The 20615-nt window shown below is 36.3% G+C and overlaps 1 protein-coding gene across 1 annotated transcript in view; it reads right to left on the bottom strand.

Annotated features, from left to right (window-relative positions):
* The window catches only part of EFHC2 (EF-hand domain containing 2), a 250745-nt gene that overhangs the window by 49430 nt on the left and 180700 nt on the right, over positions 1-20615 (bottom strand). The gene's annotated exons all lie outside the window — the stretch shown is intronic.

Below are 20615 nucleotides of genomic sequence, written 5' to 3'. Positions count from 1 at the left end.
GAAAATGTTTTTGCTGTCAGCTTGGTGGCCCAATGGATACTTGGAATCAGGAAGACTCATCCTTCTAAGTTCAAATTTGGCCTCAGACACTTACTAGCTGTGTGACCCAGGGCAAGTCACTTAACCCTGTTTGCCTCAGTTCCTCATCTGTAAAATCAGCTAGAGAAGGAAATGGTAAGCCACTACAGTATCTTTGCCAAGAAAACCCCAAATGGGATCATGAAGAGTTGGACATGACCGAAACTGAACAGCACTTGGAAAATGTTTTTGTTGTCAACATGATAGCATACGTACATCAGATGAGTAATAGATTCTGTGACCTGCACAGTTAAATGGAAAAGAGGTGATTATTTTCTTTCAATCTCTCCATCCATGATGGGGAACAAGAAATCACTTCTAACACACAAAAGCCATGTATACTGATTCCTTTATTTACGTAGAGTAATGGTCCAGTTATCCAAAAATCAGACTTCCAAGACCTTAGCATTCAGCTCAATTGACACCTAAGGAAGAATACACTCTACAATACCATCAGCAAGTTGTCACACTGCATCTGCCCCAAGCCATTTTTAAATAACTCTAATTCTTACATATTTATTAAAGAAGAGCCTTTCTAAAAATATTTTTTATCAGGATATTTTTAAGGTCAAATTTTTTATATGTCTTTTAGTTTTTGTAGTTCACAGACACAGTACCTATAGAGCCTATTATATAATATGGCCCCAACTTCCCTATTATCTATGATTTTCCTAAAATGTAACACCTAAAACTGAACACTACACTCTAGATTTGGTCCATTTAGGGCATAGAACAGAGGAACTACCGATGCCATTGTTTTAAAAATTATTTCTCTTTTAATGTAGCCTGTTCAATTCAACATATATTGAAATGAATTGAATTTGAACTTGAATACAGAACATTACACTTATCTTCACTTGATTTCATCTGTTGAGGTTTTTGGATCATGATTATCATATTAAGTATCTTTCCCAGCTTTGTATCATCTGTAAAGGTGATATTGTTGATGTTTACTTGTTTTTTAGTCATGTTTGAAGTGATGCCTGACTCTTTGTTACCCTATTTGGGGTTTTCTTGGCAAAGACACTGGAGTGGTTTGCCATCTCCTTCTCCCGTTCATTTTTACAGATGAGGAAACTGAACACAACTAGTGTCTGAGGCCAGATTTGAACTCAGGAAGATGAATCTTCCTGACTCCAGGCCCAGTGTTCTATCTACTGCATCATCTAAGCTTTGTCAAAATGTAACTTTATTTTATCACTGACAAATCACTTGATGAGCACAAGGCTAGGAACAGAAACTCGGGGTACCTCACTTCATATCAGTCCATTAATGACTACTCTTTGGATCCAGCTATTTAACCTTTTAAGAATCCATCAAGTGTTTAATCCTTTATTTCCATCTTGTCCACAAGGTTAAAAAGATCCTGTCAAATACTTTGCTAAAGTTTATTATGTCTATAGCATTCCCCTGATCTACCAATTTACTTATCAAAAAACAAAACAAAACAGGTAATTGGGTTACTGTGGCATGGTTTGCTCTTAATTAAAAAAAAAAAACCCAACCTGGTGGCTTTTTGTGAAGAATGCTTCCCTTTCTGAATATTCACAAACCACCTCTTTCATATAAGGTTCAAGAATTCTTCCAGGACTAGAAGTCAAGGTCGACAACTTATAGTTTTAATAATAATGATGATATCTAACATTTATATAGCATTCACTATGTTCCATGGACTGTGTTAAGCACTTTATAATTATTAACTCATTTGATCCTCACAACAACCCTAGGAGAAGTAGGTACTATTAAGATCTCCATTTTATGAATAAGGAAACTGAGGCTAAAAGAGGGTTTGACTTCACTTTCTGGCCATTTCAGAAAATTGGAACAGTTATTCTTTACCAGTTCTGTAACAACTATCCTAGTTTCAAGAATCTTTCAAAAATCATAGTTATCAGCTCAGTAATAACATCAATCATTTCCTTCGTAACCTACAATGCAGTTCTTTTGGGCCTAGTGATTCAAATTCACTGAGAACAGAAAAGTGCTTTCTTAAAATATCCTTACTTATCTTCAATTCAAACCTCTGTAAACCATTTCTATCATTCCCAATTCAAAAATCATCCTATCGAGAAGAGAAAACAAAAAAAATTAGAGTTGAAGAATGGAGATGATTTTTCACCATCCAAGACATGGTCCTAGCCTTTCTTTTTTTAGGGTGGGGGTCGGTTAAATCAATCAATCACCCCCCTGAACTTAAAGTAATTTAATTAAATCAAGGGAGAGAATATTTCAGTGGAATCAAAGGCATTAAACAAATTGCAAAAAGAACTTGATCCATTTGGAAAGAGTAAAAGCCACTCATTGAAATGAAATGAAGCTCCACAGGAAGTGCATTGGGATTGGCTTATGTTACTCAATCATGCCCTGCGAACCTTGTACAAAATAGCGAGCTGGTAAGGAACCCAGCATTTGAATGGCAGGTCCGCTCAGTGGTAGAAGTGGTTGCAGCCAAGCCACTGAGAAGGAATCCTTTGAGGAGAGGAGAATATTCTTTGTCTCCCTCTTCCCACTATGCGCAGCAGATAACTTTGTAAACTTCAAAATATTGGAAGATTTTGGACTTCTCATGGTTGTCTTAGCAGGATCTGTAGAAGGTCAACGGCTGATGGAAGTGTCTGCATCAAGAGGTGAAGACAAATTGGATATTCTAAGGAAGGCAGCTTCAAGAATTTACAAGAAGCCCAGCAGAAAGGTACATCATACCTAAGGAGCACATCATAAGGACTCCCCAAAAGGAGAATACAACTGCCATTTTAAAAGGATATGTGTTACCCCCTTTGCCACACATTCCTCTAAGCTTGAACTCATTTTCCTATGGACTCTATTTTACTTATGGGACAGTATAACCTTCAGTTTTGGGGGATGTTTCTTACAAATTATTTTTATTATATTACCTTAGTAAACACTCGCTTCTAAAAGTCAATTACATCTGGGTGGCTAAATGATATTAACCATTAATTGATAATTACTGAGAAAAATACACAGGTAGGGGCTCATGATCTAGATTTTTAGAAAACTATCTCCAACCCCCTCAGGGTTACCCCTAGACCACTGACGTAATAAGCTGCCAGCAGCCATATGGGGACCCAACCTGCCAGAGCAAATGGAGGAATTTGGAATAGCAGTTTTGATACTCCTTGTTCTCAACATTGATGAAAAAGTCCTTTTTGTCATTCTAGGTATTCATCATCAGACTCAGTGCATTGAGTTTTTAATGGTTCTGATGCTCTTCTTAGAGAACCATATTGATATTTTGTATGCATCCTCTCAAACTTGTCTTTAATTTTATTTTCTATACATGTCTTTTTTAAATAAAGTTTTATCATTGTGCAGTCACACTGGCATCTTTAAGCAGCTGCCCCTTTTAGTCCTCATTGCAAGTTTCCCACGCAGATTTCTGGCCGTGGGACCCTACCTGTCCGTTCCTATGAATACTACCTCCCCCACCACCTCTAGAGAACACTTCATCTATGCCTGGCTTTCTGCTCCTTTTTTTTTTTTTAAACAAGAATTCTATGGCTGAAGAGTCACTTGACTGCTAGGGAAGAACCATTCACAGTTTCTTTAGCAATTAGTTCTTCCTACTTGGTCAGAATTAGGTCCAGAATGGTTTCTTTAGTAACTTACTTCACCATTTGAAGATTGAAATTACTGTTAAAGAACTTCAAAGAATCATCAGCTATTCGGCTTTAGCATAAAGAGGTTTCCAGCAAATGTCGGGATGGTTGGTTTTCCCAGTCGTCAAAATATTATGCTTTGGTGCTGAATTTCTTCTCTACTCCCTCTTTCTGTCCAAGCAGTCTAAAGTACATCACTGCACCAACACTGCTTCTGTTTCTCCTTCAATTGAATGTCATCCAAATTCTCTCCATATTTTCCCCCTTGTGTTCCTGGATGTCCTCATAGGGTTATACCCTATGAATATTCAATGTCATTCTACGCTGATCTTACAATTAAGGTCTCTATTCCACCTCACTTATTTGGAATGTTTTTTTGCATTCTTATATAGATATCTTAGACCATGGGTTTTATTGAGGAATCTCTTCTTGAATATTATTTCTTGTGAGTTGCTGAGAGGTAAGAACCTTCATCAGAAGATAAGAGAAAGAGCCAGCAGGGTCTCCAAAATATCTGTTCTAAAGCACTGGTTCTCACTATTAAATCTGGTTTTACACAAAATTCTCTCAAAGTATATAAAAAAAAAAGATTGACAAAAGCATGAATCTTTTTTTAGATCAACAATATGTCAAAAGCAATACATTAGGAGAAAGAGAACAATGACATAAAAATGCTAAACAAAAGAACCCCTCAAAACAGTAAAGAAAATATTTTAAAAAATAAATAAAAATAAGGACTGACAGCAAGACAGGAGACTGGAAAAAAAAATGAACAAAATCCCCCAGATCATAAAAGCCCACCATTCTGGAGCCATTCAATGTAGAATAAGTCGTACACCTCCCAACAATATCGAAAGATACTCCTTGTTGTTGTTCCATCATTTAGTCGTGTCCAACTCTTTGGGAGCCCATGGACCATAGTATGTCAATACTGTCCATGAGGTTTTCTTGGCAAAGATAGTGGAGCCATTTCCTTCTCCAGGGGATTAAGGCAAACATAGGTTAAGTGACTTGCCAAGGGTCATACAACTAGTAAGCATCTGAGGCTGGATTGTAACTCAGATCTTCCTGACTCCAGGCCCAGTGCTCTATCCATGCTACCAGCCCCCTGAAGATACTGTTGCATTGTATCCGCAAATATAATTTTGAATCTTCAAGAAAAAGACAAATTTCACTCTATGATAACTAACAAAGGGAGACTGCATAATAAAGGTGAGAAATTTTTTTCATTTAAAAAAAAATTATCGTGTTTAGTTATCTAGAAAAATTCACATTTGGAGATAAACTTTTCCCCCAGAGATGCTGGATGAAGTTTTCTGCAACAAAAAGATATCATCTTGTTCACAGATTTTTCTCATAGTAATTTTTAGTGACAAATTGAGAGAGAACTTGATTCTGAGTCAGAAAATCTGGGCTCAACCATAGTGCTGTGACTTGTTCCCTGCGTGACCTGTGCAAGCCACTTCACCTCTACTTCCTGGAGGGAACTGACTGAAAACAAAGGGATGGGACTAGAAAGAGCTCAGACTTCCTCTAGCTCTGAATGCTACAGTCCTACAAATCTATGGATCACCAAACTTCAGAAAACCCCTCTGGGTTGCCAAAAGTGCAGCAGGGAGCAGACCTGGTTCTGACACAGAGCCCAGTTTAACAACTGGGATTGCAGAGATATGAGGTCAAAGAAGATACCGTCCAGCATAACTCCATAAAAACTGCAAGGAAAGACTTAAAAAAACAAACATTTTCTAAGAGGTCTACACCATTAACTATAAATAAACAAGCAAATAAATAGGTAAATGAACGAATGGATAAATAAATAGGTGCATAGGTAGATAGATAGATGAAATAAGAAATTTTTAAAATGAACTGAAAGTTCAGGAAGAAAGAATTCAAAGGAGAATAAATAGCTTAAAATGTGAAGCTGTAAACCATATTCAAGTAGTGAACTCCCCATAAATTAGAATAAAGCAAACAGAAACTCCATGAGGTAACAAGAAATTTCAGAAAAAAATTAAAAGATTGGAAAAAAATAAAGGTATCTAGTATTAAAAAAAAAAAACTTGACCTGAAAGACAGGTCAAAGAGAGATAGTCTCATCAGACTCCTAAAAACCATGATTGAAAAAAAAAAAGAAAGAAAAAGAAAGAAATCTGGACACTATTTCAAGAAATTATGAATTAATGCTGTTAGAACCAGAGGATAAAGTGAAGCTAAAAAGAATCCACTAATCACTTCCTGAAAGAAACCTCCAGGAATATCATAGACAAAATCTAGGCTCTGTATCCAGAGATGTCAAAGAAAGAAAACCTCCAAGCAACCAACGTACCAAGGAAACACAGAATATTATAAGACTTGGCAGCTTCTGCTAAAAGAGGAGGTCTTGGAACAGGACAGTTCCAAAGACAAAAAATATGGACTTACAAATAAGAATAAATTATCCTACAAAACTGAGTATAATGATAGGGGAGGGAAATGGACCTTTCAAGAAATAGAGAACTTTCAAGAATTTATGATGAAAAGACAGTAACTGAGAAAAAACTCCAAAATTTAACCATAAAGCTCAAGATAATAGTCATAATGATAATAGCATTTATTAAACATCTAGTACATTCCAGGAACTGTGCTAAGTGCTTTACAAATATCCCATTTGATTCTCACAACTTGGGGAGGTAGGTGCTATTATTTTCTCCATTTTACAGATGAGGAAATTGAGGCAGACAGAGGTTAAGTGCCTTACCCTAGACAGCTAGTGTCTGAGGCCAGATGTGCACTCAAGTTTTCCTGACCAGGCCAGGTGCTCTATGCATTGTGCTACCTAGCTGATACCTAGAAAAGTAAATTTATATGAGCAATTGGAATAGGCTGTATAATGACAAAGAAACACTAGTACTCTACTAGGGGGAAAAAGAAGCCAGTGTCCTTTTAGAAACTTAAAGTTGTTGAAGAGTACTGAGTGAGTTAAATAAGAAAACCAGAGCACTGGGGGATGGATTGTTTCTCTTCTGAGGGTTTTAAGGGGAGAAAGGTAAGGAACAGACTACACATTAGTTTGGAAGAAAACAGAACTTGCTATTCTCCCTAATTGAAGTGTGAGAGAAGGGTATCTAAAAATGAAGGAAAAGATTGGGGAAGCAGGCTTCGCATGAACTTCACTATTACCTAAACCAAATGAAGGAAGGCTGAGTATCCCTTCTTTCAGTACACTTCCCTTCCCCCCCCACCCCAAGAGTTGGAAAAAATTTAAAAAAAACAGTGGGAATAGGGATAGGGAAGAGGTGAGATTTTTTTTTAAAGGATAATATGGAGAGGGATATAAGCAAATGAATTCCCTAATCCTGAAGTGGGTATTATAAAGGGGGTAGGGAGGAGGGAAAGGAGAAGAAGAGAATGTAACTGGAAACTAAGGGAATAACCATTAGTTATTAGTTGGGGAATGGCTGAATAAATAGTGGTATATGAATGTAATGACATATTATTATGTCATAAGAAATGATGAAAGAGATGATTTCAGAGAAACCTGGGAAGCAGGAACTGATACAAAGTGAAATGAACATATCAGAAGAATAATTAATATAATAACAACAATATTGTAAAGAAACAAACTTTGAAAGATTTAAGAACTGTTATCACAGGAATGACCAAACATATTTCCAGAGGACTGATGATGAAGTATGTTACCACCTCTTAACAAATGATGGAAATAAGGTGTGGAGGAAGGAAAACATTTTCCGACATGACCCATGCCCATTGTGTGAATCTGTTTTTCTTGACTATGCTTACCTCTTGCAAGATTCTTTTTCTTTTTTCAATTAGGGACATTGCAGATGTCTAGAGGGAGGGGTAACTATGATGATGTAATTCATCTAGCCTTCTTTTAAGAACTTATTACTCAATTTGTTATATATATATTTAGTAGGGTTTTTTAAATTGTTCCTAGAGCCTTCAAGTATTATATGGTTTCCTGTTCTCTTTTGACATTATTAATTTTTACTGATGTCTTGTCTGAATACATGATCATAATTCCTAGTTTTTGGCATCACCTAGACCATAAAAGATGTTTTATCTTTGTCTCATTTTACTCTGGTTATTTTTTTAGTTTTTATACATATTTCCTGTATTCAAAAAATTATTGGCTTTTTAAAAAAAGTCCTTATGTTTTTTGTATTGGAGGAGTTTAATCCATTCATATTTAGGATTATAACTGTTAAAAAATTTCAATTTCTTTCATTAAATTATATATAATATAGTATTTATATCTTATACATGCAAATCAATATATATCTAGAAATTTAGATACCCAAAAATAAAAAAAAATAGATGCTAGATTGTAGATAGCCGACAGACTTATTATCTATATCTGTATCTATTATCTAATAGATAGCACAGATTGGATAAACAGAGAGATAGATAATTTGCCTAGTCTAAGTCACCATAAGTCTCCTCGGTTTGTTTTGTTTGCACTAATTTGATGCTTTAAATCCCTTTTTTTAGAATGTTAATTCTCTTCTTCATCTCTCTCCCTCCTTCCCTCTCCCCTCCCCCTTTCTAGTCCTTCTTTTCTGTTATTTTACCTTTCCTTTTCTTAGCTAATTGCAAAACTAATCCTCTCAATTCCTGGCCCCAACCTCTTCCATTCTCTTCATTTCAGTGTTATAAATTAGCAATAGTCCTTTTCGAAGAAATTTTATTTTTGTTACATCTTCTTAATACTTTAACTTTCAAAGGTAGTCTAGAATCTATTCTCAGCAAAGTACATCCTTGATAGGAAATGTAGCAAGAAATCCTCTGTAACCCAAGGCTGAAGGGCCCCATCCTGTTCTTTACCTTTTCTTCCATTGTTTGTCATTGTTTGTTCTAAATGGCTTTTGAGGTCTCTTATGACTCTAGAGCCAAGAGCCTAAAATGAGTCTGGCTTATAGAAGCTGTTCTCCTACAGTGTCCAACCTACCTGAAGCTGGCTGTGAATTGTATTGCAGAATCCTAGTCTTACCCTCTTCCCAGTCTATGGAATCACTTCAGGCTGCTTACTGTCTTCTCCATTAAAATTTGAACACAGAACCATGCCTCTTTTTGTATCGCCAGAGTTTAGCACAGTGCTTGGCAGTGAAAGTGCTTGATTAAATGCTTGTTGACTGACTAGAAGACTGTCAAGAACCATTTCTATGCTGTACTTGGTGATCTGCTCTCTCACATTTTATTGTTACTCTGTTACTACCCCAAAGGCAAGTGGATAAATTAAGATTCTCTTGTCTATCTCCCCTCTTGAGCCCTGACTGGCTATCACCATCTCACCTTACCTCTTTTTTGCTAACAAAAAGAGAATACTTTTTCACCCACAAAAATGTCAATTGACTTTTTCCTAATTCTTCCCCTAATATCTTTTACTCCTTAGATTTTTTTAGCCCACTGATGTTCTTTTCCTTCTTAATGTAGATACTGCAAGTTCTTTTTAAAAAGAAAAGCAAAAAATAAAACCCAAAACAAAACAAAACAACTCCATCACCCCACACTCGTGGCTTTGTGGTGCCCTAGTCACATGAAAACAAACATTCCATTTCTTAGGCTTTCACAACCATCTGAAAGTGTATAACTTTCTTCTCTTTGGTCAGTTCATGAATTGAATACCCTTCTTCACCTCTGGGTTGTTGTCTTGAAGTCATGATTCAAGTTATTCCTGTTTTGAATGTCTGTTTCTTATGCATAGGCTCAGTTTTTCAGAGTATGTGGTTTTAGGGTGTGAACCAGTGTTTGGTTTTTTTTAATATCCTATTGCAATTTTTCCTTCAATTTCTTGTAAACAAGAAATAAAGAGTCCTGTATTATTCTGACTGATTGTCCTTGGAACAGGAAAGATTTTTTTTTTCCTTGCTGCCTACAAAATTTGGTGTTTGATGTAATACTGACTATAAGTTTTGAGGGGGAATTAAACTCCAGGTTTCTTTCTATTGGTTTTCTGTGCATTCTCTTGGTCTGTACTTTGCTATCTGCTCCCAATATTTCTGAGTGATTTTCTTGTCTAATTTCCTGGGTCATGGCATTTTAGCACTTCCCCACTTTTTTTCTGAAAGACTCACCTTCCTTAGATTATTGTCTTGCTTCCCAGAGTGGTACAGAGAAAAGCTCACTGGCTCTGGAATCTAGAGGACTTCATTGCAAATCTTGTCTCTGATATTTACTGCTTGTACAGCCTTTGATAAGATACTTAATTTCCACAGAGTACAGTTTCTTTCTTTATAAAATAAAGGGGCTAGAATACATGGTTTCTGAGGGTGCTTTCACTTCTAGATCTGTGATGCATACAATCTTATAGAGCTCTCATGTGTTCTTCCAATTTTAATCTTTTGATTTTGTTCAATGAATTTTCCTTCTGCCTCTGTATTTTTGCACTGCAGTTCTGTCATTCTCTTTTTGAGAGAAGCAACTTTTTTGGACTGTGCTTGGGCTTTGTTCTAAGTTCTCTTCTCTCTTGTTAGTTTCATTTCTACAAGCTTTATTTCTTGTCCTTGTTCCTTCAACATTTTTGCTTTTATTGTTTTGAATATGCCTGGAGATTTGCCACACTGTCATTTCAGGAGGTTTGCAGAATTTTTTATAATATTTTCACCTTCACAGATCTTGATTCAATTTCCTTTGTCATTTGTTGAGCTAGCTTTTAGACTGCTTGTTCATTTCTCATCCTCAGTCAGTCAGCATTCATCTCTTTCAGTCAGTGAATTTAATGTTCTGTCATTGCCATCTTTTCTATAATCATGTTCCTTACAGTCATATCCCTTCAATTACATAGGCCACATCTTTTGTACCCTCCCTGAGCATTTGTTACTCATTCTGTGTTCTGTCCTGTGACTGCTGTTATATCAGACCAGTTGAGCCACTGCCAAAGGAAATCTCTGAGAGGCCCTCGTGTTAACAAAGAAATGAATGAGCATTTATTAAGCGTTTAAGGTGTACCAATCGTTGTGCCAAGTATTTGGAGATACAAATAGAAACACAATGAAACAATTCTTGCACATTCTAATTGGGAGAGACAACACATAGAATAAAATTTAAGTTCAGGACAAATGGCAAGGCCTCGGAGTCAGCAGTAGGAAGGATGACCCAGTGGTTCTTTTCAACCACCTCACATTAATTTAAGAAGGCCAGACAGACAGTGCCAGGGCAGTGTCAGGGACAAAGGTAAGGGATACAGTAAGGCCTGATAGTCCTCCATTTCATGGGGAAAAGTAAGGTAACTGGCTCTTAATTTATCCAAGTTGTCTGAGCAGTCAGCCCCATTGGTGTGTTCTGGGAAGGCTGAGGCCAGGGGAAAGTAGGAGAAGGGAAGGGTAGGAATAGCACCTTTGGTGGTGGGAGTTCTTGAGCCTATTCCCTTTCTTTCCCATTTCTACTCTTCTGCCTTTCTCTCACTGTGAATGACCATTTCAATCTGTACCCCTGCAGAATATTCATGAAGGAACTAGGAAAAGCCCGGTAGGGCAATGATGAGGGTAATTCTGAGTTTTCTCTTCATTTAGGTCTATATGCCCCCTTTCTCTCATTCTTTGTGTTAACTTGTTTCTTCCTATACAGTATTAAATAGCAACGAGACCTTCTTTTCTTGGCCCCTCCATCACCCAAAATATTTTTTTCCCCTGGGCTCCAGATTCATCCATAGCCACTCCCTTTCCTTCCTCACCCCATTTCTTTTCTGGAGTCTTGGGGACAGTATGATTGATGGGCTTCAACCTTTTCTGAAAGCAGAGTCCTTGCATATTGTTAATAGATTGACTCCAAAAAAAACTTTGCCTAAAAGTGCAATAATCAGAAGAAATGCAAGGACCACCTGGACCAGCACAATGATAGGCTGGGAGGCAGAGGCACCAAGCACGGTAGCACCAGGAATGGTGAGTTGGCTTTTAGGCTTTTATTTATTTATTTATCTATCTATCTATTTATCTAAGAATTACCTTCTGGCAGGGCAGATAGGTGGCGCAGTGAATAGAGCACCAGCCTTGAAGTGAGGAGGGAGGAAAGAAAGAAAGAAAGAAGGAAAGAAAGAAAGAAAGAAAGAAAGAAAGAAAGAAAGAAAGAAAGAAAGAAAGAAAGAAAGAAAGAAAGAAAGAAAGAAAGAAAGAAGAAAGAAAGGAAGAAGAAGAAAGAAGAAAGAAAAGAAAGAAGAAAGAAAGAAAGAAGAAAGAAAGAAAAGAAAGAAAAAAGAAAGAAAGAAAGAAAGAAAGAAGGAAAGGAAGAAAGAAAGAAAGAAAGAAAGAAAGAAAGAAAGAAAGAAAGAAAGAAAGAAAGAAAGAAAGAAAGAAAGAAAGAAAGAAAGAAAGAAAATAATTACCTTGTGCTCATTTTCCCACAGTTTATGAGAATGGGAGACAGTGTGTTTCTCATGTACTTGGAGAGGGAGAAGTTCTACGTCACTTCTCACTCAGCTATCTTCCCAGGATTCCTGTGAGCATTCCTTTATATTGATTTGCTTTGAAAGTTGCAGCAAAAAATGAATTTAGGTTTGATTTTAAGAAAAACTTATAAAGTGGAATAAACTGTCTCAGGAAATACTGAGTTCCTCCTTACTGAAGATCTTAAATACAAGCTTGTATCACCAATTGCCCGTGATGTGAAAAAGGTGTTTGTTTCTTCAGATGACCTGGGAGGTTCTTTCCAACTCCTAAGTAATGTGGATTTATATGAATCTACCTATTATTCATCCACCCCACACTGATTTCATTGTTTTTAAATAACTTTTTACCAATTCAACTTCTTAGGTGATATCTCAAAGTTGCTTTAATTTTCATTACTTAGATGGTTACTGAGGATTAATTAGCATTTTTCAAGAGGTTATTAACAATCTGTAAATTCTCCACTTATATCTTTAGACCATGTACCCTTTGGGCCTCTCTTTTGTCTTTAAATTTTTTTAATAGCAAATTATAAATGTTAAATGTTGAGCTTTTAACTGTCATATTTTTACAAACACTGCACCAATTTCTTTTTTATTATATTTTACTTATATGCTATATTACTTATGTGTTTACATTTATTTATAAATTATATTGTTCTATTTATTATATTTTATTATATTTTTATATTTTTAATTATACTATTTTTTGTTGTATAAAATCTCAGCAACCAAAGCACCCTTAGAAATCATCTAGTGCAATCCTACCTATATAAGAATCTCCTCTATGCCAAAGTGGTCTTCTAGCCTTTCCTTTTAGATTTCTACTGAGGGAGAACTTACTACCTTTTATGACAGAGCGTTCCATTTCTAGAGAACCCTTCTTATTCATATCATTAAGTCTTCCTCTCCGTGGTTTAAGTTCTCCTTTCTGGCCAACCAAAACTAGCCTAATTTCTTTTTGACAGGTGATGTCACTGTAAGAATTTAAGATATATATCTATATCTATCTACACACACACACACACACACACACACACACACACACACACACACACACACACACACGCAGCCAGGTCCTGATTAGTTCAAATAAAGAATGCCCTGAAGTGGTCCCATTATTCAAATTCCCACTGTATATTTACATTGGATTTGAACCAATTACCATATTTAATATAACTATAACTTCAAATAATGTAGATTTGAATACACATGATTATTTTAGAGGATTCTTTATTGCATGGAGACCTAGCCGTAAAATTTATTGTTATGATTATGTATCTTTTCCACAGTAGCTGAGAATTATAACTAAATTAAAATCAATTAGTTATTGGTTAGGTTCTACTACTTTTCATTTAAATGTGAGCTGAAACCGTAACTTGTCTAAACTCTGGAGACATGCAATCAAAATCCCAATAAAAGGTGCTCTTTGTTCTGCAGACATAATTACACACATACGAAATCATTGAAATGTTTGCTAGTTTTGTTTGATGAGAAAGATGAATGGAATTTTTTAAAAACACCATATGCTAGAATATACACTTAAAGTTAATGCCAAGACAGCATGAAACTTCACATCTAAACCACTTTATTGAAAATAAAGAGCAGATTTTTTTTTGTTGCCCTTTTTAGAATTATACTAGAAAAATCATTCTTCACTGAAGCCCTGTTCTGATGCCTCATATGGTGTAGAGATCTTAAAGGTTAGGCCAACAGAATGTAGCTTGGCAGGTCTCATTATTTACTCTTATAACCATATTTTACAGAGGTTTTTGTTTGAAAGTTTTTCTGATGTTAAGGTAGCCTGGTGTTTCTAGTATGTTGGTTGGCTACAATGAAAAAATTTTTTTAATGTATTACTGCATTCTGTTAAATAAAATTTCATTTTGTATTTCCACATCTATTTTCATGAAAGAAACTAATCTATGATTTTTAAGTGTTCTCTTTGCCAAGTTTGAAAATCAACATCATATTTACCTTATAAAGTACACAGGGGCAGCATTTCATCTTTCTCATGTTCATGATGACCTATATAATACAGGAATTATTTCTTCTTTTAAGGTTGAAAGAATTACCTCTTGAATCCATTTAGTACTGAAATTTTTGAAGAGTAATACAATGATGACTTATCTTATTTCCTCCTACAAACCTGGTTTCCATAAATTATTGGTTTCCTGCTATGTCTCATATGGCAATTTATTTATAAATAATATCCATTTTATTTTAAGTTCTATAACTTATTAGCATATAACTATTTTAATATTCCCTAGTCTTCAATTATTTTGTATTTATTGTGATTCTTCCTTTCTAATTAGAAGTTTTATTGATTTGTATTTTTTTCTTTCTTTTAGTAGTTTGGTAAGGGCTCTCAGTTTTATTGGTCTTTTTGAAATAATTGTTGTTTCATTTTCCATTCTATTAATTTCTATTCATAACTTTATTATCTTTTTATAAACTTTCTTTTAGACTATTTCTGCTTTTCATTTCTAGTATTATTAGATGGAGGCTTAATCCATTTATTTTACTTTTTACTTTCATAACTATGTAGTTAAAAATGACAATTTTGCCTCTAAGAGCTATTGTTTGGTCATAGATTTTGATATGTAATAGTATTAACAGCAGCAGCAGCAGCAGCAGTAGCAGTAGTAGTAGTAGTAGTAGTAGTAGTAGTAGTAGTAGTAGTAGCAGTGGCATTGGTGGTCGTGGTAGTAGTAGTAGTAGTTATGCTAACATGTTTTCTTAATTCTTTTTAAAAACTAATTATTGTAAAATAGGTTGTCTTTAGTTGCCATGTAACAATATATTTTCCCCAAATTATTTCTTCCTAATTTTATTGCATTTTAGTCTGAAAATACAAAATGTATACTTTTTTGTCTTTTTGAAATTTAAGACACATTTCATTATAAACAAATATGATTTATTTTTGTTGAGGTTTCTTTTGAACTTGAGAAGACCTTGTCTCTTTACCTATTATGTTATTCCCATTTATTAAGAAGTTCAGATTTATGTTTTCTTCATTGTTCTTTTTATTTGATTTGCTCCATTCTGATAACTGAATGTTGAAATACCTTGCTATGATTACATTTCTGTATACTTTATCACTGTTAATTTTGTTAAGTTTAATTGTTAAATTGGTACATATAAATTTTATATTAGTAAATATTTGCAATTCATTATTCCATTAATGTAATGTCATCATCTAGCAACTTAAAGATTTTCTAGTTTAAATTCTATTTTATCTGATATCATTAGTGCTCTTACTTTTCTCATGTCTCATTAATAAGTCAGTAAACTTTTTATCAATAAGCATATATATACACAGTGATCCCCTGACCCTTTTGTGAATATGAATTTTAAAATAAGTTCATTTGATTATTCTTATTACAGTTTCAAAAGCTAATAAACCCATTATTTTTTAAATTGTCTTAATTTTAAGATATAAATAAAACATATTATTTTTGTCAAGAATTTTTTTTTAATTTTAAAGCTTCCTGCTAGTAGTGTTCTCTCTGGTGGTACTGGCAAATACTTCAACACCTTAATGGCCTTTGGAGAAAATTATTTTATTTTCAAGCAATATGGTCATGTTTGGAGGCTATCTGATTTAGACATTTAAACTATATTTGTAAGGTATTTGCATATTTTGTCTAGCTTTCTCTTTTTTTCTCATGCTTTTGAGAAGTTTGATAGTATCTTATTTGGTATATTTTTATGTATGTTATTTTCTTCCTTAAAGATCAGAATTTGTTCTTTCCATAATTCTAAAATCTAAAAATTATGTGCTGTCAAGGATTTTAATTAGAATTTCTCTATTCTGGGATTCTGTGTATTCTCTTCACATAAGGGACATTAACTATTTTGACAACCTGGAAAACTGTCTTTAACTGGAACCTCAAACATGGTGTCTAGCTTTTTTTCCCCTTCTCTGTGATTTTTGGAATTTCAGCTACACTACAGTATCTATCTTCCAAGTCTTTTGTTTGATCCTTCATTAATTGCCTTCAATTTCTGCTATTCTGGGTTTATTTTTAATTTAATTTTCATTATCAATTAATCTTTGCCTTACTTAATTTGGTTATTTGTCACATCAAATGATGTCTTTAGTTCTTGGATAGTACTTTACATTTTGCTAATTTGTTCAACTCAATTCAACAAACATCTATTAGTGGCCTGATAGATAGACAGATAGATAGATAGACAGATAGACAGACAGACAGAGAGACAGACAGACAGACAGACGGACGACGGACAGACGGACGACAGACAGAGAGACAGACAGACAGACAGACAGACAGACAGACAGACAGACAGACAGATAGATAGATAGATAGATAGATAGATAGATAGATAGATAGCATCAACAAGATAATGATCAGGAAAGGTCTCTTCTAGCAGGTGACATCTGAACTTTATCTTGAAGGAAGACACTGATTCTAAGAGGTGGACATGAGAGAAGAGGGTATTCTAAATGGGGAGGGACAGCTTGTCCAAAGACACTGAGACTGTATAATAGGCCAGGTTAAACTAGCTCTTCCTAAAAGCCAGGGAAGCTCTCCCCAAGACTTGACTGGTCCATGGGGCTAAGGATTACTCTTCAAGCTACCCAGCTGTTGAAGTAGCTTTCTGGTGGCCTCAGTGGCTTTTTTATGTGGCATCACTTCAGGTCATAAAAAGAACTGCCCAAGCAGAGTTGGTATGCTTCAGACTTGGTAGATGTTCCAAACTCAGTAGTCAGTAGTTTGGGAGGGCATATATTCCCTACTTGAATATCCTAATGTCTCTTATTTACCAAGTCACTTGCAGGTCCACTTCCTTCAAGCAGAGTCCAAAATGAGGTACAGCCCTGAAAAACCTAGAGTAGGCAGCAGTCTTCTCCCAGGCCATTATGACCCCGAGGGAGGTCTCTGTTTATGAAGAGCAGGCTGAGAGGAACCTTTGGTGGCACTTAGAAGTGGCTGGACCAAAGGATTATTAGGTTTCTAATGCTAGTCCCCAAACTGGCCCCTTGCTATGCCACTTTCAAAATCACTTGCTATAACTGGACCCTAATTGTTACTGACGGGATGATGCAGGGGTCATACAATAACATTTTGTCCAGAGTTGCCTATTATGTTGTTCATCTTTGTTCATAAAGAGGACCAATGACATCGTGAAGGTGATGTCTTGATTTGCAAGTGAATTGGATTAATGTGAGGCAGCGCTGTGCAAAGTCATCAGCCTCACTCTCTGCTCCAATCATCAGGGTCCAGTGACAAGACTGGTCAGGATGATCAGTGATGGCCCCACTGCCACTTTTGAGCTGGGTGATGTAAGATGGCCCTTTTAGCAAATTGGGTAGGTCACAGAAGGTTCTATCATTAAATGTAAATGGTACATTCAAATCTCACATCCCTTGGTTATTACTGTCAGTTTTAACTCTGACAGAGACTGAGGCCTCTAGGAAGGGGCCAGGGCTTTCTGGTCCAGCAGTTTCTTGGATCTGACCTTTAGCAAGACATACCTAATAAATATGTTTATTTCTACTTTAGCCTCTCAAGGCTTTTCTTACTCCTGTTCCCAGGGTCAAAGTGTCCATTCTTTGAAATTTCTGACCCCTAAGCAGGGGTCAGGAACCTGCTATGGAACATGTGCCCCTCAAGGGCTGTCCTTTGACAGAATCCAAAATTCACAGAACAAATCCTTGGGCGTGGCCTTCTGACTGTGTCCAAGTTTTACAGAACAAATCCTTTTATTAAGGGGATGTGTTCTGCGAAGTTTGGATTCAGTTAAAGGGCCTCACCTGAGAACCTAGAGGGCCACAGATTCCCCACCCCTGTGAGGGATCCACAAAAGCTGAGAAAATGGCTCAGATCTCCTTTCCCCCAGAATGATTCAGACCATTCCTCGCCAGAAAAGGCTTGGGAGACCTCACTCTCTAACAGCATGAGGGTGAAATTTTCTACATAACTATGGTGAATATGGAAGAAATGAGATTCCCCCGACTTGATGGTAATGCTAAATCCCTGGATGAAGGTAAGGAGTGTCTTTATAAAGCTTCCTTGCAAGAAAGAGGGGCTGACCCCCCGCAGAGGCCTTTCATAGGAGAGAAGTACTGGTGGCGGGCAGGGAAACACTGAAGTGGTCATAGCATAAGGAAAGTATCAGGATCAACCGAGGCACCAGAGCAGGCCATATGGAGTCTTACTCTTTTCTTCTTCTTTCTCTCTTTTTTGTTTTTTTTTTAAATTTCCCTTTACTAATAAGCTTTCTTTTTAGGGCTGCCCTATGCCAAGCTTCTCACATCCATGAGGCTAGGGTTGTCTAGGAATAGTCTTTAGTCCATTTAAATAGAGAAATGTCCTTTAGAAAAGCTTTAAGGATCTTGCCACCAATGGGTGAGATATGGTAAGACCAATATCTACCAGAGTTCCTGATATGCAGATTAGGTTAAATTTACTTCTTTATTTTTTCCTTCCCTAACAGGTAGAGAAGTTGTCTCTGAAACCTGATTAGTCCAAGCAGCCAAGCTCAAGACATTAAAGCAGCTTATGGGATGGTTAGGACACAAAAAGCCCGGCAGGTAAGGAGTAAGTGCCCCTTAGACTTGTAAGATGTACCACTGCTGTGAGTCACCACACCCACCTGACTGGATGCACTCTGCTGACCAGATCTGTGTCTGTGTGAAAATGAAGGGACTGACAGCTACCTGAACCAGTACTGTATCACTGCTGAATAGCCTTTCCAAACTGTGGTTAAGTAAACTTTCTTTTGTTAAATGTTAGGTGATATTCAAGTGTCTCATTTCATTCTAATCCTAAGCCTAAACCATCGGATCAGCCTAGGTCAGGCCTGACTTAACAACATTTGGCTGGCTCAGTGGTTACTGGAAACCAAAGCTATGGAGGTTAAGCCTGGAACTTGCTAGATGCAGGAGCTTTTGGTGATCAGAATAAATCAGCCCAGCATTTGCTGTGATGTGGGCAACTGAACTGATTACAGCTGAAGTAGATAGTTATAGAAGTAGATGATCAAGTGTGACAAATATAATAGGTCAGAGGAATGCATATAGATGTAGGAAACTAAAACTTTGCAATCTGAAGTTGTTTGGATGGGGGAGTTGGGGAGGAGAGTGTTGCCTCTGGTGGACAGAGGGAAAGAATGGGGAAGAATACTCTTAACTTTTAGGGGGAATCTTAAAAATGGGGGAAATATGGAGAGAGAAGAGAGTGGAGGGCAGACAACAATTCAAGGGTTCGGGGAAGGGATGAGGTATCAGCTGGGCCAAGGGAAGGAATAGGCATGATGAGACTTCAAGCAACGGCTAGGGGCCCCAGCCTAAGCAGACAGAGAGATGGAATGTGAAGGCCATTGCCCTGCTTGGGCTACAAACCAGGTGCTGAATTGAAGAAAACAGAATCAACATAAACACTGGGGCAGCAGCAGGACCTGGGGGTGGCAGAATTGGCAGCAGGGGAAAGAACAATGTCTCTCCTTCTACAGCAGATTTTCAAAAATGCTATAATATTTTCTTTTTTTGCAGGGGTGGGAGTGTAGGAGGTACGAGATTTTTTGTGTTGGGGGTGGGAAATAGGGGCAAAGTTAGTTCCTCTGCTGCCTTTAACTCTATCAGCTTACTGTAAATCTTCACAGGTGTATCTTGATTCACAAAATGACTGTGTTCAGGAAAAGTTGCATGTGAGTCTAATGTTTTTAAATCAAGACTTCTTTTTCCAATTCTTTTATATTACTATCATTTACAAAGATGTTTCATCTTCTGATTTATCTTCTACTAGCAGTAGTATTGAAGATAATAATTTTAAATTGTTCTGCTTTTTGACCAACTAGTTAAAGATATAAAATAAAACAAATACTTCAGGGGAACCTGTAAAAGTTCACATAATTCTGCAATGAATCCTTTAGAAAATAGAAACATTTTTTTATTTGTAATGCAAAAATCATTACCTAATTTATCTGTTTTGTAAATTCATTTCTTTCTTAAGAGTTGGGTACAGCTTATATTCGGTGTTGTAAACCTTGTTTTCTAATCCCAATTGTGTGTAAACAGCTTTCAACATTCCATAATAGCAGCTAATTTCATTTCATAGCAAATAATAAAGTCTTTACCCCTTGTACACCTAATGGAATGTCCAAGCTAATTTCAATGCAATGCTTTTAAAATTCCATTGTGGTTTTGTGTACCTTCAGTATTGTTTCATGGTTCCATTAGTCAGTGTATCCAAATGTAATAGGAAACTCTTGTAGTTACAAATCCTTGCAGTGCATTATGAAACAAGCTCTTCACAAAGAGACCATTTACAAAGCAATTTTCTATGAAATTGTTTAAAATGCCTTACAAGTCTGGCACAGGCTGGTACAGTATGCACTTAAACGAGCTAAGGCAATAATCCTTAATGTCAGTGCTAACCTGGAATGACAGTTTGGGGGTTTCACATACTAATTCTAGAAAATTAATACCTGGATGTTAGCAATGGGCAGCAGGGTGGAGAACATTCTGTAGAGAATGGCATGAACAAAGGTACATAGATTGGACACATACCTTT

Source organism: Phascolarctos cinereus, unplaced genomic scaffold (genome assembly GCF_003287225.1).
Source record: "Phascolarctos cinereus isolate Bilbo 61053 unplaced genomic scaffold, phaCin_HiC Scaffold_726;HRSCAF=1367, whole genome shotgun sequence".
Taxonomy (NCBI): Eukaryota; Metazoa; Chordata; class Mammalia; order Diprotodontia; family Phascolarctidae; genus Phascolarctos; species Phascolarctos cinereus.
This window is presented reverse-complemented; position numbering and strand designations above follow the sequence as displayed.